Genomic DNA, 24,310 nt, shown 5'->3' on the forward strand with positions numbered 1-24,310 from the left:
GTTAATGAACTTTCCACTCTACTTGATTCCCTTCTGTAGCTGACCGAAGCAGATACTGATTCCCTTTCAAGAGAATTTCTATACGTATATAAATCTTCCAATAATGTATAAAAAAGAAGAAATTATTTTATAAGTAATCCTTCAAAAAGAAAAAAAATATTTATTCGCTATGAAAAAACATTCAGACTTGTGCTTTTTCAGTTTCAAATCTTGAAAATGTGTTCTCTGATAGTCGATTGATCTCAAGTTTCTTCATAAAAAAAAAAAAAAAAGTACCTTTTAAGGTACCCAAGTAGCATTTATAAGAGAAGCGCAAGAGAAAAAGAAAGAAAAAAAAGAGACATAAAAAGTATCAACGAAGAGGGAAGAAAGAAATGAGTAAAGCAGAAAGAAAGAATCAACAGAAAGAGACCGAACCTATTTACGCCGACACAAATGGCTTTGTTCCTTCGTTGACGCGGCACGAAACTACCAGTCCAATTAGCCAGTGCCGCTTTGATACGTTCAGATCTAATCGCACAAGAATACAGCTCGGAAAAGTCTCCGATCCTCTTGGGGACTCTTACTAACACAGATAGATCAGGGGAAAAAGAGTATCTACTCGTGATACGGGTATTCGGTTCAACCTTTGAAATGTATACTCCGAAGGATTTTAATAAAAATAATTAGAAATAATAATGATAGTGTTAGAAATGAATTAAAAAAAAAAAAAAATTGATGACCGATAATACAGAAATAATATTGAAATTGTATTAAAAATTATAAAAATCAAGGTCGACATAAAGAATACGACAATCTCTCTCTCTCTCTCTCCCTTTCTCTCTCTCTCTTTCCTTCTTTCTTTCTCTCTTTAATCGTTGATACGATACGAAGAAAGGAGGGTACGAACAAGTAATCAACGTCGACGTTTCTGAATCGATAGTACCATCACGAAGATTCTCCGTGCTCTTAAGTCCATTTATCAAGAGGCAGGAGGGTGATCAACGGCGGTAGTAGTAGTAGTAGTAGTAGTAGTAGTAGTAGTAGTAGTAGTAGTAGTGTAGTAGTAGTAGTAGTAATAGTAGTAGTAGTAGTAGTAGTAATAGTAGTAGTTGTAGTAGTAGTAATAGTAGAGAAAAGAAGAAAGAGAAGAGATGTTCTAGTAAAGTTAAAGCTTGGAAAAGGAGAAAGAAGAATGTGGCCAAAAGGTCAGACCAAGAGAAAAGTTTGCTCGAACTTGGCCGGAGACACGCGTAATCGCGTGTACACGTGCGATTAGCCGCGCGTGTCGCCTCTTTGACCGTGCGCTCACGTTCGCGACAAGTGGATATATCGGCGAACGCACGAAAACACGCTGTAACGCCCACGGGATAAGAATCTTAGGATCTTTATAGCCAAGAGTAGCCAAGACTAAGGATTAGAATTTATCGTTTTAGAAGACTACTTCGACTCCTACTTCCTACCGAGAGTTTCATGGTATCTCGACCAGATTGTTTCCTCGTTTTCTTTTTATTTCCTTGCGTTCCTATTTCTCTCAGGTAATCCCAGACGGACCGATTCTGCCTCCTCTTACGATCACTTGATTCTTTGTGTTAGAACCGGTTGCATCGATTGTCGTGAACAAAATAAAAGTCTGACGAAGTTTATGTTTTATTAAAAAAAAAAAAAAAAAAAAAAAAAAAAAAAAAAAAAAAAAGAAAAAATAAATAAAAATAAATAAATGAATAATAAAAACAGGAGCTTTAATACAATAATAATAACAAAAACAATAAGAATAATAATAATAATAAATGGATTCACTCCAACATTGATTTATTTCCTATTTTCCCAATGTTATTCCTACCCACGCAAGATAAATGTTTAATTATCGAATCCGTATAGCTTTTTGAAAATAAACTATACTTGTTGAAAAAAAATAATGAATTAATCAAAGTTAAAAACTTTCGATCGATAAAATATCTCCGACAAAGACTTTCGTTCGTACATACGATTTTGTAAGGAGGCAAAAAACGTCGTAGAAAACGTATTCCATCAGGTTGCATTTTCGTGAGATATACATTGAGTACTCTATCGTACGTGGTACCGAATAGAACGATAAGGAGGGTAAATCGAATCGAAACGACAGGAGGACCTGATATCGTGGGTTGGGTTCGAATTTCATCGAAACGACACCGGTCTTGTTGCGTGTTGGTGTTACGTTTATTGGAAGGAGATACGATGATGCGTCCTATCGTTAGGAAGACCAGCACCTTAAATAGAAGCCACTCTTTTCCGTACGTCCTGGATGGCCAGGATGGTTTTTTTCCCCCTCTTTCTATAGATACGAAAGTTATATGTTGAAAGCAACTAACATTTTTTTTCTCACATTTTTTTCTTCCCTTTCTTCTCTACTTTCTTCTTACTCAAACGATAGCGAATGAAAAATGAAGAGTCACGGTTTTTCGATTACAGCAAATCGAACCCCCATCTCTTTCTCTCTCTTCCTCTCTCTCCCTTTTTCTTTCACCTTCCTTCTGCTTCTCTTTTCTCTTGATCAATCGATATTCATAAAAGTGAAAATACACGCTCGCCTTCGTGAAAAATGAGGAAGGAAAAAACGGAAGAAAGAAGGAGAAAGGGGGACGGAATAAACGAGGAAAATTAGAGAACATATTGAAGATGCGAATATATAATCTTATTTCCCTTTTCTTTCCGATATGGTTAATTACTCGCAACATCAAATCATGTAGCTCACGAGTCAATTGTTTTTAATAAATAATCAGTAATGAAAGGAGAAAGAGAAAAAGAAAAACACATTGACAATACGAAATAGAGGGAAAGAGAGAGAGAGAGAGAGAGAGAGAGAGAGAGAGAGAGAGAGTGGTTTATGAATATAATTAATTTGAATAGTAAAAGAAAACAAATCGATGTTAACGCTAATTAGGAAACCCATTCACCCATTCTACAACGAAAGAGATTTTTTTCTTTTCTCTTAAAAAACAACGACTTGTCTTCAAATGGGAAAACATTTCCAACCGTTTTTCCGACTATGATTGAACTAAACGAGCCTGGAGTTTTACGTAACGTCCGCAAAATGAATCGTTTACGTAAGCACGGAAATTGTTTCAAAAGAGAACTGATTAACAATACGAAATATACTCGCATTCGATTTTTACAATGACTGATCGAACAGAATAGTGATATATTTCAGAACTTTCATTTATCTATGTTAAAAGTTTTATCAAAAATGTCTATTTTTCTCTTATCTATTATAGATAATAACAGATATATATATATATATATTTGGTATTGCAGTATCATTTCTAAAAATTAAAAATGACTAAAAATTAATGTCTTAATAAGCACTCTCTTTCAAAATATCCATCAATAGTAAAATATCTTTCTTTTTCGTTAAGATAGAAAGCTCATGTAAATAGTTCAACGATTACATGTACGGCAATAATTGATTAATCGATTTCTGGAAATTCTCGAACGAACACATGCTGATAACGAATATGCAATAGTCTTGATTTATGCGCTTTATCGTATCTTAATGTATCTCTTTAGTTGACCTTAATCATAAATCGTTGCACGAAGTTATTTCATAAATTACTTTAAATGAAGCATGATAACCTTCCGAGAAAGAACTTTCGCAAGCATCATTCTTTTATTTTTTTTTCTTTTTTTTTTCTTTTTTTTTTTTTTTTTTAATTAAATCGAGTTACAAATTCAGCAACGTTCGAAATCCATAAACACCGAAAAGGTCCAATTCACGCAAGCTCGATCAATTATAGGGTAATGCGTATAACTGAACGAGTACAATAGGGCGATGCTTTTAACGTGTTTTCTAATTAAATAAATCGTCCGGGTCTGTTTGCACTTACGGCTAGTTACTGTCGAACCAGTACTAATTTCACGCAATTTCGTGTTTGCATTACTATCGAAACAAAGTTGAACAATAAAACCAGGATAAGCTTTTCTTTTTTTATTTTTATTTTTATTTTTAGTTTTCGAATATCTTACTCGAATATGATCTTAAAGAATTGATAAAGTTTTATTTCTCTCGATTATAGTTTCTCAATAGCTTCGTTTTTAAAATTAAGACTATTCACTAGCCCTGGTTATATCGTTACCCCAGCAATGAGAATAGGCATAATTCTTAGTAGATTTAGATGTACAAGGTCTCATTTTAAAAACGAAGGTTTAATATAAACCATATCTTTCAAGAATTTTTGAAAAAGCTTTATTTTCTTTAAAAAAAAAAAAAAAAAGAAAAAGTCGTGTTAAAAACTGGTATTTTTCGAAAATAGTTCATCAAAATTGCTCAAGAATTGCGACTCTTGTGACGCCCCTCGAGTGACAAAAAATAATAAGCTCGAACTCCCATTACTGATTGTTATATACATGCTTGAATGGTGTATGTTTTATGCCGGTAAAATAGCGATTGTGTGCTTGTTAGTATGCGTAAATAACTGATGCTCAGATTTTCTGAACATTTCCTAATGCAAAGATATAGTTTCATGATGCTGACACGTTGAAGCTACGATAATTCACTTTATCACTTTTTGGACAAATGGTTCTATGGGAAAAAAAGAAAATTCTTAAATTTAAAAATTTACAAATCAAAAATTAAAAAAACTACAAATTTTCATTTATTGGCTTTGTGTAAAATAGATTAATAACTTTGACGATTACCGAATTAGTTTTCTTTTATACTTTGACGAGTGCACTTCGAGACTCTCTCTTTTGAAACGTGAAAACATATAAATCAATACTTTCGATAATTTATTTTTTAATTATTTAAATAATCTTTAAAGTACACGGTGTAGAATAAACTAATTGTTAAACAATAGTACATTTGTTTAAATATCACCAAGATCATAACGCGCGAAAAATTTTAAATAATTTTAATTTAAAATTTCAATACTTTAAAATTTTTATCCCGGCATAGTTGGCCTTGTGTAATATAAACATATACTGTCTTTTTATTAACTTAGTGATCAACGGATCAATTCTCCTTTGTCCTCCGACGAGTAAACATCGATAATCTCTCAAAATATCTTTGCTACAAACATCAATGAATATTTAAAGTAAATGTATTTTTATATCACAATTTGCTTCAATAATTTATACAGTTTCTTATTATATTAGTGATACTAATAATTTTGTTTTTATTTTTTTCTTTCAGGACATTATTGCAATTGCGGGCGAAGCAATGATGTAATTGAGTGTTTATTTCACTAAATTTAAAATATTGCCAAGTAGAAATTTGTTCGTTCACATTTCGCGATTTAAACTATAAATATTTTTGCATTGACTATGTGCAATACAGTCGTTAGAGTCAGTGTTTGTTCGCAAAGTTTTTTGCTTTTTTAACAATCGCATACACTGTCTTTATGAAAAATAATAGAGTTTAGCGAATTAACTTTAGTAACCGTTTGTTAAAAAATAACTATCGCGTAATAGAGTCCGTGCATCATTAAAGAGGATTTTAATCAACTTTGATGTTGACCTACCTCATGTTCAACCATCTATGAATCATCCACTTTCAATTTCGGCCTAAATTGCGAACGAATCGTAAAACTTCTTAAATAATAAGTGAAATTTTTAAATTCCTCCGATCACTCAATCACGTCGAGGAAAAAAGGTCCGAATCAGCACGAATAATTGGTTATAATTAATTAAATGAACACGAGTAAATTTATTAGGAGATTTACTCGTGAATGGTTTTTTATTTGTTGATTTATTTATTAGATCAGGATAGATTCTTTTTGTTTAAACGCGTTTATAATTATTTCAAATTTTGAATATTTTAATGCATTTTGAAATATTTTTCTCGCGCGGAAATAATAAAAAACAAATATTTATGAATTCTAATAAATGAATGAGTAGAAAAACATTCGCGACGGATAGTTTCTGAATTACAAGCGAAATTGTATGATTTGTTTTTTAATAATTAAAATAATCGCTTGTAAGAAGGAGCTTTCAAGAATTTTTTATTATATTTTTAAATAACAATTAATCAAATATTTAATCAATTTTGTTGGTAAATGAAAAGTCACGATAGAGTCATTGCTTTGGAATGAAGAATGTCAAATAGAGTCATCGGTTTTAAAAGAAGAAAGTCGAGTATAGTAATTGATAAAAGACAAAGAGAGTTTAAAAATCACAGTTCGTAGGCTGTAGAATATATTAATCAATTTTAAGCACAGGATTTTCAGCGATTAATATATAAATTTCTCTCTCTCTCTCTCTCTCTTTCTATGATTTATTTTATATTTATTTTATATTTTATATTTATTTAATATACAATTAAAATTATAATTTTATTTTAATAAAATCAAGTTTTACGTTAAAGTCAAGTCATAAATTTTTCATTTTTATCTTTTCTTTAAGATTAAATTAAATTAAATTCATAATTTTATCCTTCATAACTATTATATTTCTTATTTCAATAAAATTAAATTATAATAAAATCATAGTAACGAAACGTATGATATGGCAATTGTGAGAACCATTGAAACTGTACTAAATAAAGATGCACATGGAGCTAAAACGAGCACACCAAGAACAAGTGCCAAGTTCTTCCTTTGCCACGCATCACAGGAAAAGAATATTTGTTTAAATTAGAATCGAGAATTACTCATTGTTTCTTTTTCTCTTTTAAATTTAAATTAAATTAAATTCAGAATTTTATTTTTTATAAGTAATCTATACATATGCATATATACATATATACATTTTCTTTTCTTATTTCTTTTCTATAAAATTAAATTATATTAGAGTCATTAGATTAAGAGTTTCTAAAATCATGAAACGAATAAGAAATGGCAATTACATAAAACACTGAATCTGCACAGTTAAATACATACCTTGTTCTTCGCTTGTACCGCATTATAGGAAGATTAAAGATTAAGAATATTTTGTATTCGATATAATTAATTTAATATAATTTACAGAAATTGTGAAATTAAATTTACGGAAATATAGATTTATACGTGATAAATGCAAATTAACGAAACGATGATTTTAAAATTCATAAATACAAGTAGATCTTACAATACTGTTGACATAAAATCAATCGTCCGAAATAGACACAGATTTAAATTCGAAAAGGAATAATTAATAAATAAAATTATTTTATTAACATTTAAACAATCGTAAAATTCTTAGTAATATTACAAAGATGACGTGACACCAATTATGATGTGACCGTAAAATAAATTCAATTTTATCTTTCGAGAAATATTAATCGCGAATTTGAAAGAAAATAATTAAGAAATAAAATTATTTTACTAACATTTAAACGATAGAACATTCTTAACAATATTACAAATATCATAAGACACGATCAATATAAAATAAATTCGATTTAATCCTTTGACAAACATAAATCGTGAACTCGGAAGGGAATAATTAATAAATAGGATTATTTCACTAATATTTAATTGGGATCTGAATTCTTACTAAGTTCATGTCATCACGTGAACGTGAATTATAGAGTTCTCGTCTGCCTGTGGGTATCCAGATGCAGTAATCTCCACGTGGTGAGACCTGGGTCGATAGTATTTGCAATATATCGATATCTTATGGTATATAAGTACTACTGAGTGAATTGTTGCATATTTCAAGAATCTCTTATCAATTTAATTTCAACATTAAAGTACTTACATTTTACATTTCTAATTATATTTGAATAAATAAATGGATTGGATATGCTAGAATTTTAAAATTATTTCTTGAAGAAACGCACAAAAAATTTTTCTATCTCACTTATGCTCCTCATTTTTCCTATTTATTTTTATCTACACTTATTAATTATTACTTATAAGTCCATGGGTGTGAGCCTTTGTGCGTGCTGCTGTCTCAGGATCACGTTCTTTTCTTTTCTTTCTCTGGCTTTCTTTTATTTTCTTTTTTCGGCTCTTTTTTCTTTTCTTTCTCCAACTCTTCTTTCTGTCTCATATTTCTTCTCTCTCTCTTCTTCATCTTCTTATCTTTTCCAGAAATCATTGACTGGATTATCGAGAGATAAATTCATCTACGATCGAATGAATTCGAAATATCATCGAATGGTTCGATTCATTATCGATTTTTACACGAGAATACGGGAAGGATAGGAAGAAGACTTACACACGTGTCGGCGGGCACAGGCGTGCATGTTCGTGGGCGCGATTAAAAATCCTACCGGGAACTTCGTTTTATTTGGACGAAAATTCGATTAGATTATCCCACGAACACGGATTTTTAGAGTAGAATCACCGTTAGCCCGTGGGTCTCCACATGCAGCAACTTCCATGTAGTGAAACCTGACACGGTAATACTTGCGATATATTGAAATTTAATAGTAAATTACGCAACGCAAGTATTACCGAGCGAATGGTTGGATATTTCAATATATTTAAAAAATTCCTTCAATTTAATTCTGATTAAACACTAAAGTACTAACACTTTACATTGTCAATAATATTTGTCAATAATATTGTCAATAATATTGTTATAGGCGAACAGACAAGATATAGTTAAATTTAAATATAATTTCTTTAAATTCACAAATTTATATACTAATTATCATATGTGTTAAAGTTGTTCACTACCTTTTGTTCATACGTGTGTGACTTCAGCGACAAGTATGGATAAAATACACTATGAATACAAGCGAAGAACACTGTCCTCCACCATGCATCTATCGTATTGGTCTATAAGCTTCTTTGGTTATTCCTATATTACATATTATTATTATAATAACAGTATTAATAATAATAATAATATGAAGTGAACTCCTATAAAGGAAATCATAACAAAATAGCGCTGAAAGAAAAATGTCGTAGATAATGTGATAACGAACTCGTGTTTTAATCTTTATTAAAAATAATATATAATATATATATTCACTAATTAGTAATTTTGAGAAAATAATCGACAAATGTATATACTTTACATGCATTTGACATCGAACAAAATTATACTACTGCTATGTCCTATCTAGCACAGATCACCGCAAAATTCACATCAGCCATCAGTGGAGGAGATAAATATAATAGATTGGATAATACACCTTACTAAATTATCAAATAAGGAAAAAAAAATAAATTAATTCATTATTTTCATTTATATCGATACAATAAAAAAAAAAAAAAAAAACATCTGAATTTATTTATCCTTGAGTACTTACGATTTCTTTATTACGAATCTTGATATTTATAAATATGTTACGCATTGTTTGTAGAACCTTCGTCTTTTTAGTATATAAAATCTAAAAGGAATCTACAAATTTTTCCAAAATTTAATAATATTTTAGAAACTCAAGTCCCTTGACATAAACAATTGGACACGTATTTCTTTATTTTTGCCATAGAAACATTTGGCTAAATCTCATTAAAATGATATAATGAATTGCCGTAGCTTTTCCGTGCTAGCATCATGAAACTTTGCGTTTGAACATGTTCAGAAAATCTGAGCATCAGTTATTTACGTACATAAAAAAGGCAAACAAACATATAGACATAAACATATACTCTTCAATCGTGTATATGGAAATCAGTAATGGAAGTACAAGTTTCATCTCTTTTGCCACAAATTTTAAGGAACGCCACTGTATTAAACTTTTTCTTCGAGAAAAGTGTAGAAAACAACATTTACGCCGTTAATGAGAACAAAACTAATTCTCGAGAAATTGTGATGAATAAGGTCTCATTTTAAAGATGAAAGTTTAATCTACGGCGATATTCCAACAGAGTTTTGGAAAAGCTTCTTATTTGTATATAAACTATTCTAGAAAAAATACCATTTTTAACACGATCTTTTTTAATGCAAATAAAGCTTTTTCAAAACTTCGCTGGAACAACGCTATAGATTAAAGCTTCGTCTTTAAAATGAGATCTGGTTCATTAAAAGCAGTCAAAAATTACGCCTGTTCTCATTAACGGTGTAAATTTGGATTAAAAAACCAGCTGAATTGGTAAACAGCAAAATAATTATATTTATTATTTTTCATGCCTTGATTTTAAAACAAATACGCATCGACGTCATATCTAGAACGGATCACTGCGAGACGCACCATCAAAGAAAGATACACATAAATATGATAGACTGAAAAGTGTTAGTTTACAGTCTACTAAAATACGTATTCTAACTCACACGAAATCAATTGTTATGTATGCGTGAGAGGAGAATAACCAAACAAGCTTATAGACCGATACGATAGACACATGATGAAGACAACGTTCTCCGTTTGTATTCACAATTCATATTTTGTCCATACCTGTCACTGAAGTCCACATGCTTCATACGAAATGCGATGAACTATCTTAAATCCGTGAATCCGACAGTCGTTAAATAAAAATCTCGATTCTCTTTCTTTATTTTTATGTTAACTTTATGACACATCCGCGGACATCTTTCCTATTTTTTACTTCCCTTTTATTCTTCGTTTATGCTTCATTTTTTTTTAATGTTGCTATACACTTTTGAATTATAAGAGAACGTAATTAGTATGATATGAAAACGTAAAAAGGGAAATAGAAAGATAAAGAGGGATTTTACATCGAAAAAAAAAAAAAGAAAAAAAAGAAAAGATGTACTTTTCTCAAACTCTCTAACGTCATAGAAAACATATAAATATAATTCACGGATATGACACTCCTACCAGGATTTCATATAAAACCGAAAAAAAATAAAATAGAAAAAAAAAGATTTTGCATCAACTCTAAGTACCTTTCAATTTTGCCATATATTCGTTTTCGCCAACTAATTAAAACTGAAAGATAAATTCTACCCATTATGCGAGTCCCAGGCATTAGGTTCGTGTATTTTTTCTCTCTCTCTCTCTCTCTCTCTCTCTCTTTTATTTCTTTCCTCTACAAAAACGGCGGCACAATTTTCGACATTTAATTCTATGATAATTGCAAAAAATAAATTCATCTAAAATTATGTCGAGCGAACGAATACGTATAATAGCGAACAACGTGTTTTAATTAATTTTCAACAAAATCATTTATAGGTATCGATTTTTTCTTCTAACGTTGATTGAACTGTCTTTTGATCGAGTTCGCAAAAAGTTTCCGTCGCACAAGCAATTAAACGTTTAATTAAATTAGCAATCGTTTACTTTTATTTTTCTCCAAGGTAAGGGACAATAATTAATGTGTCAATAAGATATTTAATCAATTATTTTATTGATCGGAAGAAAGAATCTTATAATGTAGGAAACTTTAACCGAGTGACAAAAGATATCACTTTTTCGAACAGAATAACGAAAGGAAACGAAGAAGTTTTCTTCTATTGTGTAAAAAGGGGAATATTTCTATTTCTCTCTCTCTCTCTCTCTCTCTCTCTCTCTCTCTGTATCATTCTTCTACGTGTACGCGAGAGTTTCCGGCGAATAAAGTTATGGCCAAGCCTTCTGTTCGTTCCCCTTTTTTTCGTGCTGAAAGTTACAGGTGAAGCCAAGGCAACTACGGTAATGAATTATTGTGCATTAAGCCAAGCCCATGCTACAATAGAATATCTTTTTTCTTTTCTAGGCCAAAGTCCGTCTACTGTGATAAACAGAAGAAGAAAAGTGTACCACTGTAATTCTTTTCTCATCTTGCTTTACGGAGTATCATACATTGCTTGATATTTCATGAAGATATAGAATACTCCGGTCTATAAAATTAAAGTGACAGATACGGATAACCGATAAATGGTTCTAATTCCGACGTCTTGGCTTTCATATTTTTCTTCCTTTTTCTTTTTTTTTTTTTGAGGGATAACACCCAAAACATGTGGTCACCACGTTTCTTCCTTCTTTTTTCTATTCTCTTTTTCTTTTCCTTTCCTTTCTCTCCTCTCTCTCTCTCTCTCTCTCTCTCTCTCTCTATCTATCTTTTTTTTTTTATTGAACGATGAGAATTCTTGAGTCAACGAGATATTTCTACTTTTTTCTTTTCCTTTCCTTTTTTCAAATTAACGGCCGACGTCGCATCGGTCGCATTAATAAAAAATGAGAGATTATTTCTGGCGATGACGTACATATGTGTCTTCTATATATTTCAGTAGATTTTAATGAATGGTTTATGGCGCTTAATGGAAAATAATTGAATTCCTAAAGGCTATCAATAATTTCTAAAACATTCAGCACCTGTATTATATGCATAGAATTTTTTTCTAAATTACCATTAATTTAAATATTTCTTCTTTTTGAATAGAAATAGTCTGTCAATAGTATAACATATCGATGGTATATAAGTCTCATGGAAAGTGAAATCTTCTCTCGAGAATTTTACAATCATTCTATAATTTCTTAGACGGAAATGAACGGAATCTCATCACGAATTAGAAAGTACGATTTAGAGAGTTCGGTAAAGGAATACACACACACATACATATATATATATATATATATATATATATACACATACACTCACTCACTCACTCACTTACACACACACACATATATATATTCATATATAAACATACAAAGAAAATTGAGAGACAGACGAAATGAGATCGCATCTGTTTCACGAGTATGATTTCCTGGCGGAGCTTGTATCAATTATTACACGGGCTTATCCCGTGGTAGAATGCAATACCTGCCAGTGAAGATGCAATGCCCAAGTGGAAGCGCACCTATCTTTCTGACAGCTGAACTACGAGTGGAGTAGTTGCGAATAATCAAGGATGTACAAATGCTGCAGAGCTTTCTGTAACTAGTAGATAGAGAAGAGAAAGATAGTGTGAGAGAGTAAGATAGAAGAAGGGGAAGGGTAGAAAGCGAGTCGTTGCTGTTGTACCGTCGAAGTAAATGTACCAGGTACCTACTACGAGGATGATCAACCTACGCGGAAATTATGAAGCCACGGTGACCTCGTTCGAGAGATTACATTCGTTATCCAAAGTGGGAACTCAACATGATTTTACGAAAATCCGCCGAACGAAAAATTATTTTTTCGTCTCTTTTTTTCTGTTTTCGTCATTGCTAAAATATCTTTATTTAATATCCAAATATTTGCCGTAATTCGATGTAAATATTTTACAGGTAAAGTATTAAAAAGTTTTATAAATGAAGACCAATTGTGAAGTGCATACATTTAGGATTAACTCGAAAGGATATTAAACATGAAAAAGAGAGATAGTGATAGAGAGAAAGAGAGATAGTGGTAGAGAAAAAAAGAGAGAGAGAGAGAGAGAGAGATCCTTCGTGCTAATTCGATAATATAGACGGTGCTGAGTTCTTTAATTAACTCGACTTAAAAGTACAAAAAAAGAAGAGGAAAAAAATATAAAGACAGAGAAAGAAAGATAAAAATAGAGGGGAGAAAGAAGGACAAGATAAACGCTAAGAGCTGTCTAATTGTAAGTAGCGAGAGTGCAAAGGATATTTTCCCATCGTGAATGGGGTAAAGTTCATTTCTAGGTGAGTCACGTGCGCAAGAAAAAGAAATGGAAAAAAGGAAGAACAGGAAGAATGGGAAAAAAGAAGAAAAGGAATAGAAGATACACGTTCGCTGGAAGCTAGCGTAAAATCCAAGTTCTCGCACAACGAAACAGAGCGAGTTAAGGGTATTTTCGCGAGGAAAAGGGCAATTCGATAAATTCGACCGAATTAAAAGCAACTCGTGACTCCCCGTTCCAGGACGATAGAGAAAATTTATCGCACTTTGATCGACGAGTTTCGAGTACCATTTTTGATGAAGAATTCGTGCGTGATCTTTCTCTTTCTTTCATTTTTCCTTCATCTCTCTTTTTCATTCTCTTTCTCTTTTCGAAGAAGCACTTGGTAAACATGACAGCAGCCAACAACTTTAGACATTAGACGATATATAATAATAGAAATAATACTACTATTAATAATATTTATAGCAAAAGGAGAGATATAACGGTGGTAAACCAAATGGCTAAAAACTGTTCTATTTATAATACCTTAACGAAGGTAACAACGATAACGTTACTTACCTATTTAATTATATCCTTAATTTTTTTCTCCGTTCTAGAACGATATCTATACATGATAGCCATTAATTTTTATCGCGTGCAAGCTCTGCAACGAATGCATTTCATATTACTATTAAATCTACAAGTCTTTGTTGAGAAACGAACCAACCAGTTGTTGGATAAGCGAGTTAACGTGATCAATTACAAGCGCGACGTAAGTCCACGATAATATCGCTTCGTCGTTTGTTAAATTATTTTATCGGCAGATATTAATGCACATGCAGTTCTAAACCGCTAGTTTATTTTACTAAAAGAGATTATGATTGCTTTTCTAAAAAATAAAAGAAAATATAAAAAAGTATCTTAAAAAACAATCTAATATAAATGTTAAAACACATTCTTTTTTATCTTTTTTTTTTTTTTCTGTTTTTATATTCTTTTTTTTCTCTTCGTATTTTTCCGAGAAACACTCGTAACGCACGAACAGTAAAAGTGGAGAACGTGCGAAGAACCTTCGCGAAGGAATCAGAAGAAATTTTATGTTTTAACGCGCTCATGGTAATTTGCATCGTAAAGCGAGTCGATTACCGCTCGTTACATAATTCACGAACGTCCGTGTGCCTTACTTTATCGGGAAGTAAGAGAACGAGAACGAAAAAGAGAAAGAGAGAGAGAGAGAGAGAGAGAGAAAAGAGAAGAGAAAGAAAGGAAGAACCGTCGTAGAAGTCCTTCCGGTACTACCAGAATCTACCGTTTAAGTGTCGGATTTTTCTCGTACGCTTTAAAAATGTGTGGTCTAAAGAAAGAACAAATAAAATTAAAGTTGCTTAAGTAGGATAATAATTTTATACAAAGATATGGCGCAAGAAAATAATCGCATTTAAAGTGATATTTTTTCTTTTAATTTTCATAACCACAATTGAAGATGAAAATGAATAAATTCAAACAATAAATAAAAAATGAGGATCGGCGTATTTTGTACCAAAATTGTAAAATAAATATTTAATAATATTTTTGTCGGGTTAATTTAATATTATGTAAAATTGTAAAAATTGTAATATTGTTCAAATATAAAATCAATTTTATTAAAACTTAGCTTTAAAAGTTGAACAACTATTAAAATGATTTATTTATTTCTTTTTTTCTTTTTTTTTTTTTTTTTATTTTTTATTTTATTTTATTTCATCTTATTTTTTCTCAGTTACTTTTTCAACGGAACTTGAAAATTCAACTCTTTTCACAATCAAGTGAACTCGTAGTGAATTTCTCAAAAAGCAGATCAAAGGATCAATGTGGGATGTAGGCAAAAGCAACGTAGCGCGTACATATATATGTATCTAATAGCGTTCAACACAAACGATAATAGGGTGGAACCACACGCGTTGCCAGGAAACAATTATCGTTGCCTCCTCCCCGCCTTGGCCGCAACGAGCAATTAGCGTTTACTCGCCGTTACATCTGGACGAAGCCGTAACGAAAGGAAAGAAAAAAGGCGAGAAAATAAAAAAGGAAAGAGGGCAAAAAAAAAAAGAAGAAAAAGAAAAAGGAAAAAAAAGAGAAAGAAAGAGAACGTTTATCCAGGGCGAAGCTAGCGGTGATAAAACCAAATTGAAGTTCACGATGTTCGTTCAGCTTTCTCTCGAAAATGCAACTCCGAAAGCCCGCGGCAAAGAAAAGAAGTTCTTTCATAGGTAGTACAAGATGTAGTTTTAGAAATTCGACTAGTTCCAAGAAATCGATTCGCTTCGAAAGACCTCCTTGAATTTCTCAAGCAAAATGCCATGCTAAAAAGCTCTCCTTTCGTGGCATTGAAACGTTTTTCTTCCTGTCTTTCTTTCCTTCCTCTTCGTCTTTTTTCATTCTACTTTAGCTAGCTTAAGTGTATGTATACGACATATTCCTTTCATTCGTTTGGTCAACGCTTTGCGACGAGTTAAGTTAAGTTAAGGGGGAGAACGCGTACGTCGGTATAGCGTGTGCAAAGACAATTATGGCGAACCCGCGCGTAATAAGGGACAATCATCCAATTCAGAAATGGCGCGTTTATCACCGAGCTCGCGACAGCCAGGCTCGCCTTTCGTTTTCTCTTTGAAAACCCGCGATACTAAAGCAATCAGTCCATATTATTTTTCTTTTCTTTTTTCATACGTGCATCACATTTTTTGCCCATTTTTTCTTTTATTTTTCTTCTTCTGTAGATTATCTTTTTCGAACTTTTGCGAACGTTTGAGAGCTTGAAAAAGCTCTAGCACATCTTTTTATCCTTATTGTGTATAACTCCGTCGATTTTTCCAGGTTGGATGTTGTATGCTCGCTCTCAAAAGTAGGCCACAAAAAGGGAAATGAGAGGAAGAAAGGGAGAGAGAGAGAGAGAGAGAGAGAGAGAGAGAGAGAGAGAAAGTGAGAATTAACCAACAAAAGTTCTCGGTTTAACGCAACACAATTTTTTAGTGATAATGCTTTCAGAAATATGATCATAAGAGAGGATATAAGGGTAATTAACTTTTTCATTGGGCTGTGCTCCGGAGAATATGTGACAACGAACAATATGACTGATATTACAAAGCCCCTGACTTCGGAGAAAATCTCCAAGGAATTTATAAAAGCTCTTATCAGTATGCGTATAAAACGATCGATATCTTTTGACGTCATTTAATAGACGCATTATAAAATGTGTCATTGGTGAACACGATACAACGATTTAACTTTTAATCAGAAAAATATAATCTAAAATTATAATGATATACTTTTGAAAATATTTATACATCATCGAATCAATTTTGAAAATTAAAGCCTCGATATATGATTCTTGAGTAAAGATTTTGATCTTTGAGCTTCCGAACGAACATTGTCAAAAGAAAAAGCTTGTAAACGGAAGAAAAATGACCGGCTAAAGTTTCTTATCGAAATTAATCGTCGTTCCAAGCGAAAGTTTATAGGCAGTCAGTGCTACTACAACCGTGGCACGCGCACGATCGTTAACGTCAATGGAGACAAGCCTTTGGGAGCGCCAAGCGCGAAAGACTTGATGATCGATGGCTCGTTTGTCGTCGAACCGCACCGAAGCTTCGAAACGCTCTAGCAGCTTACTAACATCGTCTAAAGTCACCACCTTAGCTATGGGTCGCATCCACCTGCCCACCCTTCCCCTGCCCTCTCTCTCTCTCTTATTCCTCCTCTTCTCTTATTCTCTTCCACCCACATCCTAACTCGGAAAGTTATGAACTTTCAGTCTTACGGTATTCACCCGCACTACAGAAACTACTGAACGATCGTTGTTGTAGTTAATAAGACCTCGAAGCATTGACCGAGCACGAACAGAGAGAACCAAAACGAGCATCGCTTTAATCCATAAAATAAAATGTTTGTCATAGGATTTTCAATACCTTAACTTTCGAGCGAATCATTTCTCTTATCTTCGATGATTTTTTAATATTTTTTTTTTTTTTTTTTTTTTTTTTTTTTTTTTTTTTTTAAATTTAAAATTACCAATTTCGATGTACTACGATAAATATTCAATATTAAAAATGTTCTCTTCTACGTATGTAAAATATGTAATATGTAATATACTGAATATCCACATTATAAGTACTTATTTATTTTTCCGATAGAAAAGAAATTTTTATCCAAAGCAAAACGCGTAAACCGTGAAACGAAGAATATCTTCTCCTTTTGTGCGACCGATTGGCCGCGAAATTTGAACTAGTCTCGACGATTGCCACTCGATAAAGGCGAGAACGAGGAAAGAATCACTTGACCTCAGAGCGTTACCGTTCAGGACATTTTTCATCGGCCGTTCCTCGCTTTTTCCGACAACGGATCTCTACGTAATGCACCGGGAGAAAACTCCTCTAGAAATGAGAAAGACACGATGGTACCGTTAAGTGACTTTGCTCTTACGAAATAATAAGATATTTCACTCTATGGAGGTCGCCGGTTTTAAAACTTCTCTTTTACGATAATATCTTGCACGTGTGTTCTTAGATATGGCTTATTCGAGAAAAAACAGTCGCGAATTAGTAGTATCATTGAAAAAAAAAAAAAAAGAAGAAGAAGAAGAAAAAGAAAAATGAAAAAATGTTTTCTAAATAAAAATTATAGAGATAAAAACGTAGAAGATAAATTCTTTTCAATATTTATCTAATCTAAATACAAATAATAATATCAGAATAGTTTTACTGCTTCAAAATAAACGATAAAAGCGAGCTCTAATTGTTAAATTCTATTAATTTTATTAAAACAAAAAATACAAATTTTCTTAGGACAGTATACACGCGTTAAAATCATTGCCTCCGTAAAATCACGTTTTCATGTCGAACAAAAGAGACAATCTATTCTACACGAAAGAATTCCCATAGTGAATTACGGTGCGGGACTTGGTTCTCGTCGAAAGAAAAGTGACATAGAAGAAAACACAAGCAAAAGGTAGTGTAGATGAAAAGCACTTACACTTGTATTCCTAATTGAAGAGCGTTACGTTTGGAAAACTTCAGATGTTTTCAAAATGTTTTTGCTGACAATGTTGAGTATTTCAAAAAATGTACACGGAATTTTTTTTTTATACGATATCCAATAAATATTAGTTGATAATATTGATTAACTTCGAAAACAAACAATACAGTGATATTTTCATTTTATAAAACGTACTACATCCAAATTATATAATTGAATTAAGAAATTAGATATATCGTATCTTCTCAAAGAGAAAAGAAGGAAAAGAAAGACAAGTCAATATAATATATATACATATATATACATATATATATATATATATATATATATATATATATATATATCAAATAAAAGTCAAAGAGAATGTAAAATTTTTGCCACAAATATTTTTACGCAAGAGACTTTCAATATATGGCTCATTATTTGTCCTCTCCACGATTTCGATTCTTTCACTCTTCTTTTTCTCTTCTCTTATCATGACTTCTTATTCTTCTTCTTCTTTCTCTTGCCTCGACGGGTACACTTCATTAAGTACTTTTCCACGGGGACATCGGACTCTTTCGAGCACGAGATTACTTCTTCCTCGAAAACCAATTTGCACCAACACACACCAAGATGGATTTCCCGATGGGACAAAGGCTAAGAACTGCTCTCGTTCCTTTTCCGGAACGTCATTATTGCTCACCAAAAGAAAATCTTACTTTCACGTTAATCGAGAAATATCTATAGATATCTAGTTGTAATGGAAAAAATGTATTTGTCTTTAACGTAAGAAGAAAGGCATTAACAATTAGATATATTCAATATTTACAATGATTTTAATTAATTTATTTCGAAAGATAGAAACCTATCATTATTACTCTAAAAATAATCGTTCTACAAATTTATTAAATTACTTTACATATATATATATATATTATATATATATATATAATAGAGATATTGGTAATACTAAGAAATGATCCTATACAGTATCGAACAACTATTTAATCAAAAATAAACTCTCGTAAAAATATATTAATCGAAAAGTCAGAGATACCGATGCAGAGACAATCATGGACATTTACCTTTGTATATAAACGTGCTTTATACCGCATATGTAGAAATATACGAATACGAACGTAGATGTATCTAATAAAACTGTTCGGTAAAAAAGCACAAACTAATTGCATTTCACTTTTCGTATTTTGGTCTCCATAGGAAAAAAATAAGTGACAATTCGTACGTGAAAGGAAACTATATTTAATTACGATTGAAATAATAATGTAAAATTAAATTTCGGTAATAGGACGAATGTAAACAAAAAAATAATAAAAAAAGAAATAAATAAAAAATAATAAAGAAAAAAAATAGGGAAGGAAACATATCGTTAAACGTATGAATATATACAATACGTGCGCGTAGTACGTAGTATGTATAATCGGTTGTCAACGATGAATATTATTCCTACAGAGACAAATAAGTTCCTTGACCCGTTGAAATCGCAAACGACCCCAATGCGAATATACGCAAACCACTTGTCTTTTGTCCCGAAATTCCAGAGGCGCGACGCGTTCACGGTATTCTCTTTATTGCACAATACGTTTCAAGCATTTTCAACAATCTCGAATTACGTAGGAAAATATCGTATCGTATGTTATCGTATAATTACAATTGCAATATAGTGAAATCTCTATCATAATCGTACAGAATGATAAACGAATCTTTTCTCAGAAGGGAATAAAATCAAATGAACAAAAACGCACGGATACGATTGGATATATGAGAGAAAATTAATTTTTTTTTAATGCTTTCGATCGTTTCAACTTTTTTCTCGATTATTTGAAAGAGAAAGAGAGAGAGAGAGAGAGAAAGAGAGAGAGAGAGAGAGAGAGAGAGAGAGAAAGAGATTATTTAAATAAATAATGTACACGTATATATAAATGTCAAATTTTATAAACACTAGAATGTCTTAATATGACATTATTTTCATTCAAAGCAGAAATTCCTCAATTAAAAAGACTTGGTGGCGAGCACGGAGTATTTATAAAGTTATGAGAAATAAAAGTGCATGACGTCAGGCATGCATCATGAAGCGACGAGGACGATGACTCTGGAGACTTATGAACAAAACAGGAGACATATTCCGATTTGAATTCGTAGAAAATAACCGACTGGTCGGCATCGAGCGTTAAACGAAATGGATGCAGTAAAACGAAATGGTAACGTTCCAAAAAGTTTTCTATTGTTCCTTGACCGATTCTGTCGAACGCTTTTAGTTCTCACGATTCTATACAGCTTTCTCTCTGTATATCTCTCTTTCTATTTCTCTTTCTCGCATACACTTACCGAGATTCATTTTTTCCTCTCTTTGCAAACTACCATATCGGAGAGGCAATTAAATGAAACTGTAACGCTGAAAAAGGGCAGAATATTTCGATATTATCTTCATTGTAAAATTTAAATGTTCCTTTCGTTGAGAAGATGTTGAGAAGGAATAGATATAGGAGACTATATATATATATATATATATATATACTCTCGTACACACACATACACGCACACACACGTGTTGTGTGTAGGAAGAAAGTAAGTACGAACGTATGAATAAAAGTAGTAGAAATGGTCGACGAGTGGCATTCTTTTACGGTCAAGATGCTTCGGTACTTTTCACGAAACTCCTTATCCTTTCGCAAAAAAATAAAAATGTTTCACAGCTGTCTTCTCGTGATGAGGGGAAGAGGAAGAGAATGAAGAAGGAAAAAGTAGCTTGTAAATGTCGCTCAATTTTTTGTATGATCCGTAAGAGACGAAATCTTTGCTAAGTATACGGAAAAAGAAAGATAAAATAGGAAAATAAAAAAAAAGAAGTAGAGAAACATGGTCGAATTGTTATTCGTATTAATCATAAAAGAAATACTATGCCAAATCATAAAATCTTCAAATAAAACAGACATTTTCTTATATGTATACTATTTCATTCTATGTTACATACGTACATTCGTATTTACATAAATTTCAAAAGAAATGGAAAGTCGATGTTTTGCGAATTCAAAGAGAAAAAAAAAATAAAGTTGAACTAGCGATTGAACTAGACATCGAAAGAAAACAGTTAGTGAAGGTGACCTCTTTTTTAAGTTACTCATAGTTAGTTTATTTAACGCTTACTTCGCTCATCGATACGTAATTTTAATTTGTAGTATTACGTTTGTAAATGACTCATTTACAATTTACATTTATATCTCGAGAATGATAAGAAGAAAATTTTAAGCGATATTCTGAAATTGTTGAGAAATCTCTCGATTCTATCCTTCTATTATAATCACGTATTCTTAATTAAGACGCATCCATGCCGTTATTTTAATTAAAAATCTTTTATGCATTTTTAGAAATGATTTTAATTTTTTCATTAAAGACACAACGGGATTCTATCGTAAAGTATTTTAATGAATGCTCGATTATACTGAGTATACGAGTACAACACAGAAACTATGAAAATTGTTGAAATTGACAAAACTTTCCAATTTTCAAGATTCAGAACTTTAAACAATCAGACAAAACTATGAAACTTGGACGACCTTTCAAAAACCATCGACGACGACTATGATTATTATTTATATGTTTGCTCGTTCTAACAAAAGCTTAACTATTGACGTACACATGTACTTATAAGAATGGAGAACAGATAAAAGGGAAACAGAAAACAAAAAAAAAAAAAAAAAAAGAGAGAAAAATTCAAATATAGTCTGAAAAGATATATGCAAAAAAGTATTATAAGAGTAATAATTCCTGGTTCGTTGATTTTCAAAGAAAATAACCTTAAAATTTCATGATTGGAAAAAAAAAAAGAAAATAAAAAAGAAATAATAAAAAATAAAAAAGGAAAAGGACAGAAAGAAGAAGAAAAAGAGGAAAGGAAAAAAAAGAAAGAAGAGGGATAAAAGACGATTTCCTTCTACGGGATCGTAATTCTATGTCATAGAATCTATCTTTGGTAGATCCGAAATAAAAAATAGTCACATAAATCCACGAAGGGAAATCGATCTCAAGTCAAATCTTTCCAGTTTTCGTCTGATTCGAGATTTACTCACAGACGGGAACCAATTTTGTTCTCTAGATTCATCTTATGTCTAGTTGATTAAGTAATTTGTTGCACTCACTGTCGATTTTTCGATTGGCCATTATAAATATCTAATTTTTTATTTCACGATCTTGACAAAATGTCGAATTACTGTTCTTTAGCTTTCATTTAATTTGGATTCATCCAATTCTTATTTAAAATATTTTCCTTATTCTTTTTTTTCTTTACAGATTACTGATATCCTCTTCTTCTTCATCCTTCTTACTTTGCTTCGATTTTCGACTTTGCCTTCTTTTAATCTCACCAACATTAATAAATATTTACTCATCAAATTCGAAAATAGATTCTAGAAGATATTTCTTATATGTATATCTGCATATATAATACGAGAAAAAACAGAGAGAGAGAGAGAGAGAGAGAGAGAGAGAGAGAGAAATAGAGATAAAAGGAGAGAAAAAGCGTAATAGCTACGTACGAAAAAGTCGAGTATCAGTTTCGTTTCACCCCAGTTGGAAAACGAGTTTACAGAGAACTCCAAGCTAATTCTCGTGCGTATTTCACGATCGATTTTTGGGATTGAAAGATCGATACGTTCGGCAAATGCTTTGAGATCGTAGCACATTGAACGAGATAAAAGATTTCTTTGAAAGCCCATCATTCTATGATATTTCGTGAACGTTCTATGATCACTAAAATCATTGAAATATTACTGAAATTTTTGTAAATGAGAATACAACATACAACAATTTTAATGTGCTTTTCTTTCAAAGAATATACATGTAAAGATAAAACGATTTCAATTTTAACATTATTTCATATATAATATCGATAATATCGATCAGATTTAACGATGACCATTTTCGCATTACTCGGTTCATTGATTCGAACATGACACGGTTAAATGAATTTAATATTAGCTATTCTTCGCTTGTTGCATCCTCGCTTACACAAATTATGAGAATATACGAATGACAGAAGAGATGCGAACATTCGAGAAATAGTAAAAAAATGTCACAATAAGTAACGTAAATAAATACATCGTAATAATTTCTGAAACGGCAACTGAGAAAAATAATTTCTTGTATACCTCCCTCTTAACTTAATGAACGAAAGGGACGTTGTGAGGAAAAAAGAAAGCATTGAATACTTAACGAAGACAGTTTGTAAGAAATTTTGCAACGTCTTATTCACGGTCGATCTTTTCTACTTCTTCATTTCCTTTTTTATCGTATTCAAGAAGCGTTCGTTTCAAAACTTTGAACCTGATTAATCACGGTCCGGAGTATTCATGATGCAGCGCGTTCGTAAAAATCTAGATGCGCCTGTGCGTCATTATGAGGCTCATAAAGTTTCATAAAGAACTTGGTGGATGATGCAGAATTTTCTTTTTTTTCTTTCTTTTATTTCTCTTTTTTTTTCTTTTCTCCTTTTTTTTTACTTTGGCCTTATTAAAACGTGTAACTATGGTACCTGTATAACTCAACGACCAATCAGAAAAAACTCTTCACGATAAACAGTCGTAGTAATTTATAAGGTTTTAATGTCTCTCTCTCTCTCTCTCCTCTCTCTCTCTCTCTCTCTTTCTCTGTTTTTTATTTTTCGTTCTTGTTTAATTTTTTATTATTCAAATATTAAAAAAAAACCTCTTAAAAAAAATATTTTTCTCCTTCTCCTTTAAAATTAATTATATGAATATTTTATCTCGCTAAGTTCTTCTCGCATTTTTGTTCCCTACAAATGAAAAGCAGGATGTGCCGAATTTAAGTGAAAAGGCGCAAAAGTATAGATATATCGTGCTATAATACCTCTTGATATAAATTCGATTCGCTGACGCGAATCCGCTATTCTCTCGTTGTTGAAAATCGTGCCGGCTCGATAGTCATTGGCTTTACCAAATGGACTTTCGAAACGGACTATCCCGCT

At 31.8% G+C, this 24,310-nt stretch overlaps 1 protein-coding gene across 13 annotated transcripts in view; it reads right to left on the minus strand.

The window, feature by feature from the left end:
- Window positions 1-24,310, minus strand: part of LOC124957665 — a 241,037-nt gene that overhangs the window by 145,785 nt on the left and 70,942 nt on the right. Inside the window, exons 5-8 of one of the 13 annotated variants that reach the window (XR_007103703.1) lie at window positions 9,134-9,225; window positions 8,900-9,020; window positions 8,556-8,679; window positions 8,006-8,281 (exon numbers count right to left, since the gene is read on the minus strand). The exons of the other annotated variants lie outside the window; for them this stretch is intronic. The gene's annotated coding sequence lies outside the window, so the exon portion shown is untranslated. Of the gene's footprint in view, window positions 1-8,005; window positions 8,282-8,555; window positions 8,680-8,899; window positions 9,021-9,133; window positions 9,226-24,310 lie in introns of those variants that run through there. 13 annotated transcript variants of the gene reach the window in all.

This window comes from Vespa velutina, chromosome 2 (genome assembly GCF_912470025.1).
Source record: "Vespa velutina chromosome 2, iVesVel2.1, whole genome shotgun sequence".
In the NCBI taxonomy this organism is placed as follows: Eukaryota; Metazoa; Arthropoda; class Insecta; order Hymenoptera; family Vespidae; genus Vespa; species Vespa velutina.